This window comes from Lolium perenne, chromosome 7 (genome assembly GCF_019359855.2).
Source record: "Lolium perenne isolate Kyuss_39 chromosome 7, Kyuss_2.0, whole genome shotgun sequence".
NCBI lineage: Eukaryota > Viridiplantae > Streptophyta > Magnoliopsida > Poales > Poaceae > Lolium > Lolium perenne.
This window is the reverse complement of record NC_067250.2, coordinates 73479342-73500957: the sequence shown is the minus strand read 5'-3', so window position 1 is coordinate 73500957 and position 21616 is coordinate 73479342. Positions and strand designations below refer to the sequence as shown.

The window sequence follows — 21616 nt, the reverse complement described above, 5'->3', positions numbered from 1 at the left end:
TTCAGTATCGCGCGGGACCTCCGCGCGGCGGTAGGATACCTCCTACGCACCACCTATCACATGCCATATGCGCGCGGAAGCCATCTGGGAATCCCACCCGCTTCCTGCGGTGCCCCGCCGAATCCGCTGGAAACTGTCCGGATCTGAACTGGGGCGACACTTTCCTTCGCTCAATAAATGGAGGGAAAAATGTTTTTAGGTCTAGGACGCGTCATTTTATGTGCTAAATGTTTTCCGTTTCGCGCGTTGGCGGACGGGTGCACGCGCGCGCCCGGTACGGCCATACCGCATGTCCCGGCGGCCCCGTTTTGCGTAGTTGGCAAAGCAAACGGAGCCAAAAAATCGAGCGGAGCCGCGTGGCGTCATTTTATGTGTCCTGGTAACCACTGCAAAAGACGGAACTGGGATACGGCAATTATCTTGGAGAACCCTTCACGAACAGGGCTATCTCGTCCGGAGTTCTATGGCTTTTAGGGGAAATGAGTAGGAAACGGCCCGTTTCACCACATAGTTTGTCGGAACGAGGCCATATTTGGCACGTGCGTGGACCTTAGGATGGGAAGCAAGGCCCGTGTCGCGGATTTCCAATCCGAACCACGGGCGACGGTTTTTCCATTTTCGGGGTGCCGGAAGGGCTTTTTTTTGTGAAGGGCTACATGGCGCGCATTTCAGTATCGCGCGGGACCTCCGCGCGGCGGTATGATACCTCCTACGCACCACCTATCACATGCCATATGCGCGCGGAAGACATCTGGGAATCCCACCCGCTTCCTGCGGTGCCCCGCCGAATCCGCTGCAAACTGTCCGGATCTGAACTGGGGCCACACTTTCCTTCGCTCAATAAATGGAGGGAAAAATGTTTTTAGGTCTAGGACGCGTCATTTTATGTGCTAAATGTTTTCCGTTTCGCGCGTTGGCGGACGGGTGCACGCGCGCGCCGTGCGGCCATACCGCATGTCCCGGCGGCCCCGTTTTGCGCAGCTTGGCAAAGCAAACGGAGCCAAAAATCGAGCGGAGCCGCGTGGCGTCATTTTATGTGTCCTGGTAACCACCGCAAAAGACGGAACTGGGATACGGCAATTATCTTGAAAAACCCTTCACGAACAGGCTATCTCTGCCTGGAGTTCTATGGCTTTTAGGGGAAATGAGTAGGAAACGGCCCGTTTCACCACATAGTTTGTCGGAACGAGGCCATATTTGGCACGTGCGTGGACCTTAGGATGGGAAGCAAGGCCCGTGTCGCGGATTTCCAATCCGAACCAGGGTGTACGGTTATCCCATATTCGGGGTGCCATAAGGGCTTTTTTTGTGAAGGGCTACATGGCGCGCATTTCAAGATCGCGCGCGGGACCTCCGCGCGGCGGTATGATACCTCCTACGCACCACCTATCACATGCCGTATGCGCGCGGAAGACATCTGGGAATCCCACCCGCTTCCTGCGGTGCCCCGCCGAATCCGCTGCAAACTGTCCGGATTTGAACTGGGGCCACACTTTCCTTCGCTCAATAAATGGAGGGAAAAATGTTTTTAGGTCTAGGACGTGTCATTTTATGTGCTAAATGTTTTCCGTTTCGCGCGTTGGCGGACGGGTGCACGCGCGCTCCCGGTACGGCCATACCGCATGTCCCGACGGCCCCGTTTTGCGCAGTTGGCAAAGCAAACGGAGCCAAAAAATCGAGCGGAGCCGCATGGCGTCATTTTATGTGTCCTGGTAACCACTGCAAAAGACGGAATTGGGATACGGCAATTATCTTGAAAAACCCTTCACGAATAGGGCTATCACGCCCGGAGTTCTATGGCTTTTAGGGGAAATGAGTAGGAAACGGCCCGTTTCACCACATAGTTTGTCGGAACGAGGCCATATTTGGCACGTGCGTGGACCTTAGGATGGGAAGCAAGGCCCGTGTCGCGGATTTCCAATCCGAACCACGGGCGACGGTTTTCCCATTTTCGGGGTGCCGGAAGGGCTTTTTTTTGTGAAGGGCTACATGGTGCGCATTTCAGTATTGCGCGAGACCTCCGCGCAGCGGTAGGATACCTCCTACGCACCACCTATCACATGCCGTATGCGCTAGAAACTAATCGGGAGGATTTAAACTGGGGCCACACTTTCCTTGGCTCAATAAATGGAGGGAAACATGTTTTTAGGTCTAGGATGCGTCATTTTATGTGCTAAATGTTTTCTGTTTCGCGCGTTGGCGGACGGGTGCATGCGCGCGCCCGGTACGGCCATACCGCATGTCCCGGCGGCCCCGTTTTGCGCAGTTGGCAAATTAAACGGAGCCAAAAAATCGAGCGGAGACGACATTCTAGCTAGGAGAATCCTTCACGATCGAACTGCCACGTTCGGAATCTTGATGTATATAGAATGGGATAAAGCTTGCATATGCCTTATGATAAGCATATAATTAGTGTGTGCAAGAGACATATATTATTTGACCTAATTAACCAAACATTTTCTGATTTTTTTTATATAATTTAATTATTAAGGATTCTAGGAGTTTCATATATCCCTATATTATTATCATTAAAGGAATGAAGGTGACACACGTTTAATTACATGATATTCTGTTTTTATAAATATTTTAACCTACACCAAATTATATGCATTATTGCGCATTTAATTATTATTGTTTTGCACAAAAAAGCCCCAAAAATTCCCTCCAAAACCCCAAAACCCCAAAACCCTCCAAAACCCCAAAACTCTCCCGCCCAGCCTTCTCCCGCCCGCATCTCAAAAAAAAAAAAAGCTTCTCCCGCCGGCTCCGGCGAAATGTTTTGAATCCGCCCGCCACTAACCTAAGCTGGAAATGAGGGCAAATGTCCGAAACGCCACTAACCTAAGCTGGAAAGGAGGGACATTTCAGTCAAATCCCGTACGAGCTCCCTCAATTCCCCAATTCCCCTCCCACTCCGGTGCGATGCGAACCCCAATTCCCTCCCACTCCGCTCATCCCCACCCGCCGACGGCCACCGACGAGCGGCGCTCCGACGAGCGGACGAGCGGAGAGCTACCCGCCGACGACGGCCGCGCGTGCGTAGACGCTCGCCACAAGATCTTCAGCGAGTTCCCTCCTCAACCCGACCCTCGCCCCCACTTCTATGGCCTTTTCTTGGCCTGCTTAGGGTTTCGTCGGCCATGGCTAGGGTTACGGTTTGCTTGGCATGGCATGGTTAGGGTTAGGGATTTCGTGGCATGGCTTCTTTCCTTGGCTTGTCCAGGGTTAGGGTTGCTCGGCTGTCATGGTTCTTCTTGCCGCAACCAGTCCATGGTTGCTTCGGATCTTGCTTGGCATGTTCTTGCAAAGAACTTGCCGATGATTGCTGCGGATCTTGCTCAGCTCAGGCTCTCGTAGATTTTAGATTTGGTTTTCTGCAGTACCTATATGATTACTGCTGCCGATCTTGCTTGCTATATGCAAGCAGTCCATGTTTGCTTCGGATCTTGATTGGCATGTGTCTTGCTGCAACCAATCGATGATTGCTGCGGATCTTGCTTGGCTCGAGCTCTGTAGAATTTAGATCTGGTTTCTTTAGTCCCTATATGATTACCTGCTGCCGATCTTGCTTGTCGTATCCAACCAATCAATTAGTGATGCGGATCTTGCCTCGCGTGGGTCTCATTGCAACCAGTCCATGATTGTTGGGGATTTTACTTGGCTTGGGCTCTGTAGATTGTACATCTAGTTTACTGCGGTCCATATATGATTAGCTGCTACAGATCTTTCTTGCATGCAACTAGTACATAATATGATTACCTGCTGGATCTTGCTTGGTACAGATCTTTACCAAGGCATGCCCTTTTATATTTCGTCGATGAACATTTATATTGCCCTTTTATCCTGTGTTGATGAAACTTCTCCCAAACAAAGTTTGGGAGCCCTGTTTATCTGTACATGCCTACGGCTTTTTACGTGTACATGTCTATTGTTGTATTAAGGGATATGTCTAATGATTATAACTTTGTTATCTTCTTAGGTAATACTATCAAGGTCTGACCTACTTCAAGGAGCAAGGTGAACCAGGTGATTGTTGATCCACATGAACCTATGTTGCTTGGTTCTTTAATTGCATCCATATGTTGTATCTGCTGTCACTAATTGTTATTCTTTTCGTGCCAGCACATATCCAACCCATCAACATCAGGCATGGCAAAGACTGGGAAGAAGCGGGCTGGTATGCGGCTTCATCCTAACATCATTGTGTCTAATTGATGCTTTTAATCGGGTCTTTGGGGTTTTTGGCTCTGTCAATATTTACGTACCCTAGGATTAAATGAAACTAAAAGTTGAAAATTGCTATGATTAAACAATTTACCTTAGTTGTTCGAGTTGGCTTGCTTCTATGCATTTCAACCATCAATCTAATGGTTACATATTTTTCTCATACATGTAAAGAAGCGCCCCTCACCGAGATAGAGAAGGACAGGCTAGGACAATGATGCGGAACAACCGTGTCTTACAATCCCTGGGTCTCCCCGCTGTAGTGTCAATTTTTAGGAAGTCACATGGTGGTCGAGGTGGAGGTCGTTCCACACTTTCAAATGATGAGTTATCTGCCATAACACAAGGCGAGAGCTCAGATTATCATCCGAGCAATGACCAATTGGTTGACCAGGAGGATGGGGAGGTTGAAGGGAGTATAGGGGAACACATTGAGAAGGGGCATTCTGCTTATCATCTTTGGAGCGCTGGCATTATTTGTATCTCGTTTTCTTATTTCTGTTTTGCTATAACCTGTGATGTAATGCCATTTTGTTTTGCTATTTTTGCGAGGCATTGAAGGATCCCAAGAGTAGAAAGAAAAAGGCTTCGTTAGAAAGACAAGCCCAGGAGGAGGAGTAAGAGGTTGCAAAAGGAACAAAGTTCAATGCCTCCTGTTAGAGTGTTTGCCGATGCTCCAGAGGGGGAAAGAGGCATCCTGGAACTCGTTGCTGAAGTTCCTTCCAAAAGAGTCACCAGAGGACATCAAGTGAAGCGTACGCAACCAACAATGAAGATACTCCGCCCCGCAACAATCGCAGAAGCTCACCGCAGATTGATGAAAGGATCGATGAAGCAAGCATCGTTCGCAGGGACACAGTCCTACCGCATCTCGATGTCATGGTCCATCAAAGCACTTTGATTCGATGGTTTTCTTGATCCCGAGGATGATGAAGGCAAGTTTTTGTTGGACAGCTGTCCACACTATCTACTGCCTTTTTTGTTTATCTTTATAAACTCTTTTGGTTGTGGGTGCTGCTTTCTCGACATGATCTTTGTATGTATGCTATTCGTGTGGAACCACCGCCTGCAGTGGCCGTAAAGGAAGGGCACCGGGCCGGGAGCGGATTTGCAAGGGGATGGGAGTCAAGCTTACCATTGAGATTCCTCCAGGGCTGAAACGTCACGAGAAGCCTTTGCCTGCTGCCAAGTTTGCATCGGAGGGTGGAATGCTTGCAAGAGGCCGATGCCGCTCCTTCCGCATTTCAAGTTGTACAAGAGGGATGAGAATTTGTTGGCCGACTTCGTTGGAAAGATGGGGGTAATCTTCTTCATCACCAGTTCATTTGTTAGATGATAGGAGTGCTTGCTTGATTGTTCATAGTTCATGATAACTAACCTCGTCCTTGCCCTTGTTTGCTTTGTAGGCAAATTTCAACATGGACACAGAGTCGGAAGACATCCGTAAGGCTTGCTATGACGTGCTGCGGAAAGTGTCGAAGAACAGGCGCTACATCCCGAAAAGGGACTACTTCGACAAAGTACCAGCAAATGAAGTCAGCATCAAGTCCCCCTGTTAAGGATGTCTCGGATGAAGAATGGGAAGCTCTAATCGCTCTGTGGGTAACCCCAAGACACGGGGTATGTTCTTTGCTTCGATTGCGGCCATTAGTGCTTGCATGGTAGACATGATGCTCATCGTTATAGTGTGCACATTGCTGAATATCATGATTGTGCCCTTCTCAAGAACACATGTACCAAGAACAAGGACAATCGTCTTGCGGTCAAATTTGGCCAAAAGATCGCTCTCGTAGCTATGTCGCTCATTCGTATGCAACCGTAAGAACACTCTTACGAATTTCCTTTGCATCTTTCTCTTGTCTCCACAAGCTTATGTTCTCCCGATTCTTGGTGAACATCATTTCCAGAGGAGGAGCGCGAGAGGTGAAGAGCTAGATGCGATCGACATCTTTAAGGCGACCCATCACGGCAAGAAGGATGGTTTCTCCGAGGAAGCTCTAGCTGCAATAGTAAGTGACTTGTTCATTTCACTTTTGTGAACCATTCTTGGACACTGCGCGTTTCTGAATTGATGAATCTTTTGGAAATGGATCTCCAGGCTGATATGGAAGCTGAGATGGCTATTCCTGTGCCGTAAGGTGCACCGCCAAGGTCTGCAGTGTTGTTGTTGCAAAGGTTCTTAGCAAGGAAGCCAAGCACAGCACTTTCTGAAGAATGCTGGACTTCAGCCCAGTTCCACCGTCAAGCTCAACAAGCCCACCGCAGCTGCAGTATCGGCGCATGTTCATGACACTGGAAGCACACTGAAGAGGTCCCAGAGGAAGCTGAACAGATGAAGCGAGCTTCTTGCCATCATGGAAGAAGCTGCTGCCCGTAAGGAGAAGCAAGCGGCAAATGAAGCCGCACAAGCTCGGCGTGACAAGGACTACATGGAGCTCCTCAAGCGGATCGAGGAAAGTGATAGGAGGCTTGCTCACATGATGTCCATCTTCGAGCATCTGCGAATTAGCTCCCGCTGCCGGTCGTATCCCTTTTTTGTGTCCCGCCATGGAACTTGGTCATATCCTCGGCAGCGTGACAATAACTTCTTACCGTGAATCGTGAACTTCTTACCGTGAATCTGTGAACTTCTTACCGTGAATCTGTGAACTTTCTTGGCATGTTGGTGAATACGTGAACCTGGTCATTTTTTGCCTTGTCACTCTGTCGTGAAATTTGCGATTTGAAATGTTGTCTTTTATATTTCTTTGTTGAATTTCCTAATTTAATATATGCACTGTTGGGCTATTGTGGGCTCTTAAAAGGCCAAGGCCCAAAGTAGCCTAGAAATATATGGGCTCTTAAAAGGCTAGAGCCCAACAAATAATTAATTGCATTTTCGAAAAATGGGAGTTGAAAAGGCCAAAAAAGGCCGAAGCCCAAAAAACTTGCAGGACCGTAAAAAGGCCAAAGCCCATAACTTTTATGGACCCAAAAAGGCCAAGGCCCAATATCTTTATGGACCCCAAAAAGGCTGTGGCCCAAAACCTCTGTGGACCCTATAAAGGCCTAGGCCCAAAATCTTAATGGACCCTAAAAGGCCAAGGCCCAAACCTGTAATGGGTCCTAAAAAGGCCACGGCCCAAAACTGTAATGGGTCCTAAAAAGGCCACGGCCCAAAACTGTAATGGGTCCTAAAAAGGCCACGGCCCAAAACTGTAATGGGTCCTAAAAAGGCCACGGCCCAATGGAAATTGGCCCAGGCCCAGTAAGTAAAGCAGCTAAAAAGGCCGTTGAAAAAAAAAAGCTAAAAAGGCCGAGGTAATTGGGCCAGTTACGGGCCAAGGCCCAACAAAGCCGAAAAAAATAATCAGAACTAATGGGCTCAGCCCATATAAGGAGCTGAATGGACCGGGCTGAATTCAAATAACGACGTTTCTAATTCGTCACAATTTTGCCACGTCGGATTGCCACGCTGGACTCGGGGGCAGGTGCCCATGACGTTTTGGGAACGTCATGCGCCGATGACATTTTAAAACGTCACAAAGCTCTACGACGTTTTCAAGTGGAACGTCTTAAGCACTCACTGCTGACTCCCAGCTTTCGACGTTTTGAAAGTTGTCACAATAACGTCACAAGTAGCCATTAGTGACGTTTTAGTGACACCTTTATTTCGTCAACTTATGGCAGATTTCTTGTAGTGAGAGAAGTACCTAGCCATTGTTGGGTGGAGCTGTGGCTGAGATAACAATGGCTCGAAGAGCGGTAGCGTCGCCTTGAGCGAGAACCATCAAGCTGCAGCGCCTGCAGCGGACACACTTCTACCCGCTCCGATCCCCGCATCAATCTACCACTTCCATGTGCTTCCTCCCAGCGACGGAGGCACGGCAAGCTCGGCTGGATGAGGATATTGAGCGGCGGCGGCGACTCAATCATGAGATGGAGTGGAGAGGGAGAGGAATGGGTGGAGACGCATCAGGGGATTGGAGAGGCTAGGGTTCTAACCCAAGATGGGAGGGAATTGGATGAGGAACCGCCATGTCCAGCCCGCCTCTGAGAACGGACGTGGCCTGCCTCGCCGGAGCCGACGAACACCGAGGTGTGCGAGCACACCACCTCGAGGAGGACATTGGCAGCGAGGCACAATAAGAAACCCAACAGGGAGGAGGGCAGGGGGTGGAGGACAAGGATGGTGGCGGCTGTGTGATGATGAAGAGGGATTGGGGAAGGAGCACGACGAGGGGAATAGTGGACCTGCTGCGACGCGGAGGCGGCAACCTGCTGCTTTCAATGAGTAGCCACCGAGAGAGAGGGGATGAATGGCACAGAGCCATCTCGATGGAGAGCGCCGGCGGCGGCTTGAGAGAGGAAAACTTCATTTCAGATCCTTAATTTCTGGGTGAAGTTGGAATAATATCTACCTCAATAGGTAATAAAGCTACATCGTGATTACAGCAGGGTATGGCACATATAATTTCTACTTATAATATTGCATGATCAATTGCCTATGAAGTTGTGCATGTAGCCAAGAACAAAATGATACTTACCATCAGATATCATAAGGGAATATTCAGATACGAAAAGAGAGAAATCTTATGCTCAAGCACAAACAACCTTCACGTGGCACAATATTAAGTAGGAATACTGTAACCTGCACCCCTGGACACCAGAAAGAACGAAATAAGAGAGCTCACTGCTGAAACAAATGGTCGTTGATTCTTTATTTATGGTCAATCAAAACACCAAAATGTATAAACAAAATGTGATAACATGCATCTGCAAGATAACATTTTAAGCATTCATGTATTATGTCTAATGTCAGGATCCCATGACAAGCATAGCTAGTTTACTTCATGTCTAGTTCAAATATATACATCACAGCAGAAGCCATATTTCTGAACCAATACATGCAAGATCAAACGAAGGAAAACAAATTGAATATGTACTGACCCGGAAGCTAATAAATCAAATGGAGAAGATGTTCATGTAGGTTTGGGTCTTTCAATCTTGTCCAGCATCCCATTAGCTGGCCCCTTGCCGCCGCCATGGAGAACAGTTGTGCCCGCTTCATAGCTCAGTATGGCGCCAAGCATTCTGATCAGGGATAAATTACATGCATTAGAAAGAGAATAATCAAGCAGATTCAAGATAGACATTTCTTCTTCCATAAGGCTGCTAAACTATCTTGCATTTATCCAGCAATGCAAACCCTATTTGTGGTACAGATTGTCATTTGCCACTAAATAAATAGATGTATTTCCTGATTTATATGATATACATGAATGTACAAAACCAATAGTTGAGGAATTGGGTACATCGCACTAATGCATTAATGATTGTACTCATGCGAAGTTGTATCGAATTGGGTACACCACACTCACCAATGCATTTCCTTCTATTTCTCTTTGCGAAACTTGGGATTATCTGCCTATAGTGGTAGAACTGAGTTCTGTAGCTTGTTTCTACAGTACATTTTGTAAGGAACAAATTGCAGATGTGCAGCTCTAGTGGCCTTTTCCAAGGTATTTGAACGCTAATACAATTTCAGAATCCACGTAAAAGAATATCAACATAAACCAAAAGGTAAGAGCGCAGATGTCAGGCTACAAAATGCCATCCAAACTTATTACCACAAATATCGATAGAGTTCCACGTCTGTAGATTTCATCATCTTGGCGGTGCTTAAGACCACACTTCTTCTGCAGGAGTAAAAAAAATGGCATTTTGAAGAATCAGAGGTACAAATATGAAGACTTTACTAAGAAATGGTGAGGGAAACTTTCAACTGAATCGTAAGTTTCATAACCCACTGAATATGGTCCACAAATACGGAGACTTCCCATCTCCTGCTCTAGCAGCAACGTGCCACCCGAACAATAGCTTGATGCACCAGGAAATAAAGGAAGAAAAAATAACGTGATGAGAGAGAGAAGTACCTAGCCATTGTTGGGTGGAGCTGTGGCTGAGATAACAATGGCTCGAAGAGCGGTAGCGTCGCCTTGAGCGAGAACCATCAAGCTGCAGCGCCTGCAGCGGACACACTTCTACCCGCTCCGATCCCCGCATCAATCTACCACTTCCATGTGCTTCCTCCCAGCGACGGAGGCACGGCAAGCTCGGCTGGATGAGGATATTGAGCGGCGGCGGCGATTCAATCATGAGATGGAGTGGAGAGGGAGAGGAATGGGTGGAGACGCATCAGGGGATTGGAGAGGCTAGGGTTCTAACCCAAGATGGGAGGGAATTGGATGAGGAACCGCCATGTCCAGCCCGCCTCTGAGAACGGACGTGGCCTGCCTCGCCGGAGCCGACGAACACCGAGGTGTGCGAGCACACCACCTCGAGGAGGACATTGGCAGCGAGGCACAATAAGAAACCCAACAGGGAGGAGGGGAGGGGGTGGAGGACAAGGACGGTGGCGGCTGTGTGATGATGAAGAGGGATTGGGGAAGGAGCACGACGAGGGGAATAGTGGACCTGCTGCGACGCGGAGGCGGCAACCTGCTGCTTTCAATGGGTAGCCGCCGAGAGAGAGGGGATGAATGGCACAGAGCCATCTCGATGGAGAGCGCCGGCGGCGGCTTGAGAGAGGAGAGGAGCCAGAGGTGAGATGCGAGATGCGGGAGCTGATTGGGAGGAGAAGAATGGGGAAAGGATTGGGTCGCTGAGGAAGGATATTTTGGACTGGACCGGCCCAATTCTTACGCGACGCGTGGACCAACCGGTGGACATCGAGCGAAACGATTGCCCAATCCTCCCATGCGATGTGCCTATCGTGGATAGCTTCAGAGCACTCCGTGAGGGGGCATCGTTTACACTTTAGACTAGATTTAGATGTGCGCCTTGGCGCACGACCCCATGAAACTCATACCAATGCACACTTTGTATAACACTACCAAAAATGGACACTTTGTATAACACTGCCAAAAATTAGGTGGAACTGATAATTCGTTTCTTAGGTTTTAGAAAGCAAAGTCAATAGGATGATTTTAAGATAAAGCACATGAAATTACAAACGGAGTATAAAATATTTAAGTACAACCATAAGAACAGAGGAATATATTATAGTATGAAACACTCACATGGCCATGTCAAGAGCAACAGAAGGAAGGAACAACAAAAGCAACATCTATATTTGTTGGGCCATCAACAAAAGAAATAATTGTGATGTTGTTTAGTAAAATCAAGTTAATGAAATCTGCAAGAGCAATGCCATCGGGACCCTTCTCCCATGTTCGATTTGGATTTCCATCTATGGATCCTTCTCCCATGTTCAATCTGGGATTTCCATCTGCTTCAGAGATATCATTATAGCTAGTGAATGTATATACCTGAAATACTAATCATGCGCATTGTTAGCCGAAAAGAGAGATTAGCATATATTTCCATGGAAAATCAAGATATTAAGCAGTGAAGTCCTACCCTATATCAGTTCAGCTACTCCTTTCCCAACAGACTTTGCAGCCTCCCATAATTACTGTCAAGAATGCGCCCTAAATTGAAGATGACAGATTCCAAGACTGGCTCAATCTTTACAAAAGAAGACCAGAAATTCAGAAAATGGATAGAGATGACCAGAAAATGGAGATAGATTAGAATCTTGATACTTGACTCGCTCAATCTCCAATTATAGGAGGAACAAGCGAGGAAGAGGAGAAAGGAAAGGGCGTGACTGCGGCTAAGATTTTCACCGCGCTAGCTCATTATACGATGCGGTGAAAAAAATAGACTGCCAAGATGCACCAAATGAACCCGATATGATGGCGCCCACGACCTAAAATCGCTGTGGAGGCACCATAAGGGTGCACTAAAAATGGATTTCTTTGCTATCTGCAGTAGTATATCCATATAAATAGGAGAACACGCAACCAATACCCAACATTACGACAACAAAACAATACTATACAGAAACCAAAGTGACAACATACAAAAGATATTGTTGCAAGAAGATATGGATAAAAAGCAAGAGGTTCCAGCAAAGCTAACAGGTAAATTCATAATATCACTTCATACAAACTACAACAATCATCTTTTTTCAATTACAGTTTAGAATGAGCTTCAAACTATGAGGCGAAGTTAAATATGGAAAGCTACATACATATATAACTCCATGATTAGTTTCATGATGTACTACTAAATTTGATATTTGTAGAGAAACCTATCGATGTGCTCCCATATAATGGAGGTAGCTCAGGGACAGAGAACAACTTATACCTTTTTCTTTTACCTCTGTGACTACCCCACACCCATAGGTAAAGAAGAAAGCAGATGCCCAGGGATGAATCACATCCAGATACTCAGAGACGAACATCACCCGACATCATGGGCTGCATAAACCAAGGACAGACTGAAACAAAACATTAAGCACCTAGAGAATAATGTACCGGAAAGAACAACCTCACATTGAACATGAAACAAGCTAGTATATCTGGAGGAGCCAACACTGGCCGTTTCACCGTTTTAAGTCAATTGATCTCCTCTTTCATGATTATTCTGAAGTTCAATCCGGCACATAGCTTGAGATGGTCAGGTTTCCAATAAAATATTGTGGTCTTACTTAGTTGAGCTCAAATTCGCAAAAAAAAAAAAATTTAGTTGAGCTCAGGCCCTTTATCGTGCAGGCTTGTACCAGCCGACCAGATCGCATGATTACATAACTTTGCAATATTTATATACTATATACCAGATGCATTCATTTTTGAAAAATTATTTTGAACCACTGGGGGTACTAAAATCTTCATTTTTTCTTTGGATAACCAATTTTTGTATGTGTATTCTTGTGTTTTCTCTTGCTGAGGGATGTTGGTTGTCCAAAACTGATGTTTGTAGAGCATGTCAGATTAAGGGGGTGTTTGTTTGGTGTGTATTGTTGTCTGAAAAAAAAGCCTTGTCTGAGAGAAAATTTCTTTGCGAGGAAAAGCTCTTTGTTCCGAGTTTTACTGTTTGGCAACTTGGCTGGCTGTCTAGCTGTATGCTGACAAATTGTCTGAAATACCCTTAGAGTTTCGAGAACATGTATATTTGTTGATTAAAGTGTACAAACAGAACATGTATATTTGTTGATTAAAGTGTACAAACATACATGTCGCTGAGATAAACATATGAATATTCATTTACAAAATAATAGAACATCCATTTAGATACAATTTATTTCGGATGCATTCTTCCTCTCTAATTAAATTTTCAGTTAAAGAAAAGAGAAAAAGAAAAAATAAAAGAAAAACCAGCCGGGCCACACTGTCGTCTCTCTCCTTTATCCTCTCTGTGTTTAGTTCGCGTCCTCCACCCGAGCGGAGCTTCCCTGACTCCGCACATCACTGCCGCACGAGCTGCTCCCTAGTGCCCTCCGCCGCCGGCCGCTGCTCTCCTTCTCCTCCCCGGCCTCCTCCTTCCCTCCCGCACGAGCTGCTCCCTAGTGCCCCGCTCGCCCGCGCTTGCTCCCCGACGCCCAGTCGCCATGGTCGTCCGTTGCGTGCTCTCCGATGCCCAGCCGCCATGGCCATCCCCGACCCCAGATAACCGTCGCGCCGTCACTGCCTCACCTTCCTCTACCTCCTGGACGAAGGAGTCGCCACGGGAGCTCGGAATCAAGCAGATCGCCGCCGTCTTCCCGAAGCACGGACGAAGTCCTCCGCCGTCCTCCGCACGGGATGGGGAGGAGTTCGACCGGGGACGAGGTCTACCGAGGAGGAGCTCAGCCCGGGGGGGGTGAGGGCGGACAGGGGGTGGTCCGATGGCGCAAGTCAGGAGGGCGGTCGATGGATCTGGGGCGGCGGTGGTCGGGTGAGGACAGCAAGGAGGAGGTCCGTCGGTAGATTGGATAATGATACGGGGGCGAGGCTCAGGATGGCAGTTTGCTCGTAATTTCCTCAAACCAAATGTCCGAAGAGAAAACGATTCGCTCGCAGCCCCGGGAAGCCGCGGGAAGCACCTCCAGAGGTGCTTTCCCTGGTATACCTGTTTTGCTCCGTGGCTTCGGCGAAGCCTACCGCCAACGCACACCGTTTGGTTCATCTGACCTGCTTTTGCTTTTGGAAAGCCACTAAAAGCTGAAACAAACACCCCCTAAAGGTCATGTTTTCCATTGAAATATAGAGCAAGGAAGTTGTCATTTACCATTTTAATTTAAACCCGGACATTCACATTTAGCAGATCTGCATAATGTTACATGTTATAAAATGACCGAAAATGATTGTCCTCATCAATATAGAGCAAGAATGATGTCATTTAGATGTAAGCCTTGGCGCACCATCCGTGGAGCTCGCGTCAATTTTTATTTTGTATAACAATAAAAAAAAATAGCTGCCACTGTGATAATATATTTCTAAGATTTTACAAAAGTATGCTTTGAGATATAACTTTATAGGTTATGGTTTAGCCTTTTGATTGAGTTTTAATATTGTTGTTTCATATTTAACTAAGGAAGGAAACAACAATCACATCCACTTAGTGTATACATAACACGGTACTGACTCCTGACCTCTCGTCCTCTCACGCTAGGGCCAAAACCACGCCAGCACACCAAAGAGTTGGACAGATCCGACTACTGCCACCACTTGGCGTCCTCTCAGTCTGATCCCTTTTTAGAGCCACTCGTCCCCCCGAACAGGCCCCCGGCGAGCGTTTTTTCCATCCGGACGGCGTAATTCGGCCCAGTCGCGCCCCCGGTTCCTCGTTTTCGTCCGGATTTGGGCCTAAATTCATCCGGCGATCCCACGACATCCCCGGCCCCCCGGGGAGCTCTCGGGGACTCCGGACGAAACGAAAGCGCGCGAAACGGCGAGGAAACTTCCCGCGCGTCTGGTGGCCCCAACTTGTCGGCGAGAGAAACCGATCGTCGTCCTCATCGCATCGTCTTCCGCGCGCTGTAAAGGCCTGCCGCCGGCACGCATTCGCGGCCACGCGGCGAGTTAATGTAGTCTTCTTCCGCGCACGCATCGTCTTCCGCGCGCACTAAAGGCTGCCGCCGGTCAGCTCGCCGCGGACGCGTCGCAATCCACGCGGCATTTAATCCCCGCGCCAGCCACGCCTATATACGCCGGTCCACTCGCCGCGAAGCGTACCCCGTGCTCCACTCTCCCTCCACTCTCCCTCTACTCTCAAGATGGCGTTCTACGACGACGACGGCGCAGCCAACAACGGCTTCCCCCGCCGGTCGCTCCACGCGTGGGAGGGGCACCTCCTCCACCAGGCGGGGGTACCGCCCGCCGGACACGAGGCCTCCCGGAGGCGGCGGGCGGCACCGCGCAGCCGGCGTGCCACTCCCGCCGCCGCCGCGGGGCCATCCCCTCGACCTCGCCAACGAGGAGGCGAGGATGACGATGACCGACGAGGAGCGCGCCGACCCGCGCCACCACCCCGAGAACTACACGCGGTGGAACTCCTACTTCCTCCGCCGCGGTGAGCGGGAGCCGGCGGCCTACGACGGCCCGCCGCCTCCGCTGCGCGCAACAACGCCGCGGGCCGCCGACGGTGGTGGAGCGCGCCGGAAAGGACGTTGGCGAACGTCATCGCGCACATCGAGGGCGGCAACTTCCCGGTGCTCACGATGCCCCTCTATCGGCATCGAGGGCATCGACGAGCCGCCGTCGGGAAGCGTCTGGCACCACGGCGCATGGTCGCCGGCTCGTCGTCTTCCTGGATCGGCATCAAGGTCATCCTTGGCGCCGGTGAAGAGGAGGAGGCGACGTCGCCTTCGACGCCGGTGCGCGTCAAGAAGGAGCGGCGTCTCCGCCGGCGACCGAAGGCGCAGCCAGCCGGCGCCCTCGTCATCCGAGAACGACCTTCCGCGCCGCAGCGGCGGAAGAAGACGAAGAAAGAGGCCACCGCAAGCCGCCTCGCCGAGGAGGAGGCGAAGCGCGGAGGACGCCGCGATGGCGGAGGCGATCGCCAGTCGGCGCACGACATGGAGGAGGAGAAGCGCGCGGACGACGCCGCATCGGGTCGCGGCGCGCGGCTCGGAGCGCGAGGAGGCGGAAGCGACGGCGGCGGGCTGCCGGACACGGCCGCCGCACGCCAACTCGCCGCCCGCGCCGCTTCCAACCGCCAACGACGATGTCGCGCGGTACCGCCGTCTGCGACACCTCCATCCGGCGTCGTTGTCCCCGTCGTCGACCTCGAGTCCTCCGACGACGATCGGTACAAGCCATCCCCGGGGCGGGGAGACGCCGTGGCCAGGGCAGAAGCCGGGCGCACTCGAAGGCCAACGACGACGGCTCCGACGACGACGGCGGCGACTACACGGTGTTCTACCGCCATTTCGGCATGTAGAGCGCCGTGTTTTAAAATTAGCGTTTGAATTCCCCTAGCCGAATTCGAAATATAGTCGAATTCGGCCTCTATGTATGAACTCCTCCCGTAATGTAATAAATATCATTAAATTTAGTCTATATTCACCCGTTTTTAGCCGTAGTTTGTCAAGTTTCCGTTTTTTAAATTCGCATCGTCGACTTCGCCTGGGCACGCGGCTGGGAAACTACTACTCCCCACGCCAAATCTTCCTCCAATCCGGACGAAAATTTCGCCGGATTTGGGCGTGGGGAGCGCCAACGAGTGGGGATGCTCTTACTTTCTCTCCCGTGACACTACTGCCACCACCTCTCCTCATTCCAGCCACATGAGTATCAATCGATGCAGGGGAGCACACTGCAATGCTCTTCATGGCATGCACCGCCGATTCTTCACCACCGGCATGTCCCGCCGATGCCCATCTGCCTTTGCTCATGCTCGGTCGAGCCACGAAGCACCAGAAGATGAGGATTACCCGCCTGCAGAAATGAATCTCCAAAACTCGAGCTGGATGTGCCACCACGCCATTCTTGAGGACAGTAGCTGCAACCCTGCCCGTCCAGTTGCTGCTCAAAAAAGGTCCACCCGTTGATGTGCTACCTCTCTAATAACATCGGAATTAATGTTTCTTTCTTTACTTGTACCTATCTCACTCTCTAATTCTGCATATCTACATGAATTGATGCCGAGTTTCTTCTATATTCTCTGTGTGATTTGTTCACTCTCCTTGTACAGAGATCACTGAGCTGCTGAGACCTGAAAAACAATCACTTCAACATGATCATGCAGCCAGCAGCGCAAAGGAATCAATGTAAAGAATCCCATGTATATATGCTAGCTCATTCTTTTACTCTTCATGATTTTCATTAACTTGTTATAAGTTGAACATGCCATTCATACACAACATTTATTAAAAGACGTATGCCATGAGGATGCAAAATTCCACTCTTTTAACCAGATTCTGCATGTGAACACGACAATATAACAGAGTACCAAGGGAAGCAAATGTTAGGTCTGCAGGTTCAAAGATGGTAATAGAACACAAAGCTTAAACAAAGCTATGTATGTAATAAACATATATGCTTGCAAAGATCATTTCTTCTAATTTTAGCTTCAACAAAGCTTAAACTATGACCGGAAATAAGTCGAGTTCAAGAAATTATTCAGAGAAATTGTTTCTTGATTAGATAGGCATTTAACTTAAGAGGAAGCAAAAAAAATTATATTTGTGTATCTTGATTCCGCAAAACTGTATAATCTTCATTTGCAAAGTTTGTTTAGACTTTCTCAAAAAAATAAAGCTTATAATTCTGGCAAAGCCAGTGTAGAATGCCAGCTAACTTACTGACCTATGTTGTTGGCAGCTGCTCTGTTGAGCGCCAGAGAACTGGTGAGGCGGTGGCTGCAGGAACACCAATCAAAAGCAGAAGAAGAGAAGCCCCGCCGCTAGAAAAGAAAAACAATCGGCGGGCACCAGGAGACATGAGAGAAGCTCCACCTGAAAATGGTAATTCATGACAAAATTCAAGTGTACACCAACAATTGCCCATTAACACACATACAGGTACTTGTATTTTCAGTCTTAAGATGGTACTACTTCATTACTCAGGTAGTTAGCATATTGCCTGATCCTTCTGCTTGAATTAAGAGTAAGAACTTTCCAGTAGCAGTGCCAAAATTCAAATTAAGAGTAAGAAGTGTAGGAAACTATGACTAACATGGTCCTAGGAGGAAAGCAAATACCATTTCCAGTAGCAGTGTCAAATATTCATATATAACATATAGCCAGATCCGTTGATTCAGAAATATGATATCGGTGCACTAAATGATCTTTGACATAGGAAGCTACCCAAATTCAAGGAACCTACAACTTGAAGTGCTTGAGAAATAGTCACGCAGATTTTACATCGAAATATACGTGTGTCCACAAATAAAATTGCAACAACTCATCACCATATAGTAAAAATACTATGAGACTACATACCTCGAAGAGAATAAAAATGTCGAAGACTATCAAAGAACAAATACCCTAAAGTCATAGCTTGGTGATTTAGAACAGAACACTTTATATATGTTCATGCTTTTATGCGCTGGGGCATCTCCAGAGTACAACAATGTTAATGTAACTCTCCTACTTTTCTTCTCAATGAACGTGTCAGGTTCTTTACTATCCAGCCAAAAGGTAACACTTGATCCCAACAACTACCAACACAATTAATGAAGTACATGTTCTTGTTGTTTCTGATCTAAAATTAATACTGAACGTTCCTTTAAGAGCTGCCTAGAAACCAATTGATTGAACTGAATACTACACAACAACCATGGCAATGAATTGATCAAACAAAATACTGGCTCAGCCATAACTGAATTCTGAGTTGTAAACTACTACTACTGAAAATACTATTGTCTATTGTGGTACTGACTACACCTTTTTAGTAGACAATAAGTAACCATATTTCTGGATGAAATTAATCTGGAAATACAAAAGAACATACCATTAGAGTATTACCTTGCCGATGCCCATGGTAGCCTCACAGTTCACAGATCCGCTGGATATTCTGGATCATCACCGTCAGTCTAGGAACCTACGCCACACCTTCAATCAGCCTGTAGTGTAGTTACGAAAAAGCAGGTGACATAGAAAACAAGTAGAATCATATCATAGACTCATCAATAAAATAACTTATCGTAGATGAACCATATAAACAACCAATATGCAGATAAGGATATGTGCAATATTTGTTGAACCAAAATTGTACCCAAAGCCACAACAATATTGGCATACCTTTGCAATGGCATCAACAACAAATCTTGCCACCATTTTAGCATATTCAAGAATATCCATTTTTCCTTCAACACATTGAATCCTCACATTTCTGAGAAACCTATATGGTGAAGATACCAATCAGTTTAAGCTCATTGTCAACACAAATCAGAAAACATCTGATCTCCTACAAGTTGAGATGTAAAATATCTCTTGGTTATTTAGACAAACAGAAAAAATAGTTTGGATAATGGATTAAGCTCACATACCATACAATATGGAAATCTAGCAAAAAACTGTACTGGAACCTACGTAGTACACACAAAATAAAAATTTAAAAGCTATTTCGGTGAATGTATACCCTGGTTAAAACCTGAAAGTGCACGAACTGAAAAGATATCAATATATACATGAAATAGGGAAGTGCTTGGGGCTGCAGGAGAAATAAACGTGTAAGGACTATACATTGCTGGGGAAATAACACGGAGATGAATTATTACTGAAAAAGCTCAAATCAGGTGGTGATTTTGAATGGTCGAACTGAACTTGTATACCAAGGCCTGCGCTCTCTTTATTTTTTTAGAGGTAACATAAAATAATTCTTGAACCATAACTATGAACGATGTATTTTAAACCATCAGTAATACCATTGGCAGAACACGTATTTTTTCCAACAAACAATCGAACTTCCTCTAAAAATCCTATTGTAATGAAACATACAAACTAAAAAGAAATAAGCAGGAGATCTAGAACAATGCAATCTGAAATAAAATACTGAGGTCCACCAGGTGGTAACCCACAATGCTAATAGCTATCAAAGTGAAATAACATAAATGTAAACAATAGTAATGCTGAACAGAGAAGTCATCTATTAGTTCTGTTTGAGGAAGAAAAATTCTAAAAAATAGGATGTAAGGAGATCAATTAGAAACAGAGAGAGGAACTCTCACATAGGAGCAGATGAAGCGAACACAATTAATTAAAAACCTTGATTGTGCATTGGAGCATGCGGATTTTCCTCGATAAAATGCCTTCAAACTTTCCCTCTGTTTCTTCCTAGGAAAATTTACACCTTCAGTTGACATGTTTAGCTATCCTTCTTAAGGCATCATCTCACCGAGGAACAACACTGCATGAAAATGGGCCATACATCAGGAAGTCACATGCCTCTCTCTCTCCAAAATCAGAAATTCCTCATCCCATCTTGCTTTGGCCCTGAATAACCGAATTCTTAGAGGAATTGTCAACAAACAAAATGCACAAAGATTATATAATTCATGTGCTCTTTTGGACCGAAGGACGTTACTTAAAAAATATCGGATGCATCACAGTAATGTCCTTGTTTTTCTTTTTTTCTTGTAAAATTAGGCTATAACAATTATAAAGAAAAGTTGACAAAAGCTAATGATTAATATATTTTAGCAACAGCAGATTATACATTTTGGTCTAGAGATCCCTAGGTCAGAAGCTAACAAATCTCTATAAAGGATAGAACAGGGTATGTCAACCACATATATAACTATTAAGCACATGGTTTAATCCCTATAATTTAAGGCAATTTTATCTCAAAAAAAATTAAGGCAACTTTGAAGAAATGATACCTACCATCTTATCATTCCCACCCTTCATCCATGAATAGTTACTTCTTGTTCAGCTCAATCTGCACCTGCAAGCACCTCAAAATAAAAACCATGACAAGCTTTCAATCAAATATACATCAAACAATTAAATAGAGATCATGAGTAGACCATGAGAATGTGCAGATTGATCTGAATCTGCACCATGACAAACCTACATGAAACACATGATAAATATAAACCATGAGGAGCCTTGGATAGTTGGATCAAATATATACATCAATCAGCTACATAGAGATCACGAGTAGACCATAAAACACCAAAATGCACTGATTGGTCCTTGGATCATTCAAGCACCTCAAAATAAAAGCACCAACCATCTAACAGAGAAACAGGCATGTTATAGTCATTGTTTATCTGCGAGGTAAAAAACACCCAGATCTGTAAGTCTACAAGAAGACAACCGCAGCTCCTTCAAATTTGTGAGATTTGCAGAAAGAGAAATGTTGTTCAGATTTAACGAACATGATATGCTGTGTAGGTTCCTTGTATCTGCTATTCAAATTCCATCATATTCAGAGAATGTGTATGTTTGACGCACACTGTATGATATACCAAAGAAGATAATATCAGGAAACAAATAGTTGTGCTGCTACTTGATAAATATTTGATATTTGAATCCGTGATGTAGTTACGATATCTCATATTAAATGCCTCCAGGATATGGTGATTCTTGTAGGTGTAAGCTAGATGGTGTAAACCTCATTCTTCTTTCAGGTATCAA

At 46.6% G+C, this 21616-nt stretch overlaps 3 long non-coding RNA genes across 28 annotated transcripts in view; 1 reads left to right on the top strand and 2 right to left on the bottom strand.

Moving 5' to 3' along the window:
* LOC127317068 (uncharacterized) overlaps positions 1-10967 on the bottom strand; it is a 37348-nt gene extending 26381 nt beyond the window's left edge. For 5 of the 26 annotated variants that reach the window (XR_011749200.1, XR_011749218.1, XR_011749204.1 and 2 more), the window contains exons 1-4: positions 10140-10949; positions 9834-9902; positions 9154-9297; positions 7917-8862 (exon numbers count right to left, since the gene is read on the bottom strand). This is a non-coding gene — a long non-coding RNA (uncharacterized lncRNA). Of the gene's footprint in view, positions 1-7916; positions 8863-9153; positions 9298-9584; positions 9737-9833; positions 9903-10139 lie in introns of all 26 variants that reach the window. The other 21 variants (XR_011749207.1, XR_011749212.1, XR_011749215.1 and 18 more) reach the window with 12 other exon arrangements.
* Positions 10968-11251: 284 nt separating this feature from the next.
* LOC127312998 (uncharacterized) lies at positions 11252-11737 on the bottom strand. The gene is made up of 2 exons (XR_007858723.1): positions 11626-11737; positions 11252-11534 (listed from the first exon to the last, which is right to left on the bottom strand). It is a non-coding gene; the product is annotated as an uncharacterized lncRNA (long non-coding RNA).
* A 5463-nt stretch (positions 11738-17200) lies between these two features.
* LOC127317072 (uncharacterized) lies at positions 17201-18134 on the top strand. Its single transcript, XR_007860857.2, has 2 exons — positions 17201-17316; positions 17856-18134. It is a non-coding gene; the product is annotated as an uncharacterized lncRNA (long non-coding RNA).
* The last annotated feature ends 3482 nt before the right edge of the window (positions 18135-21616 follow it).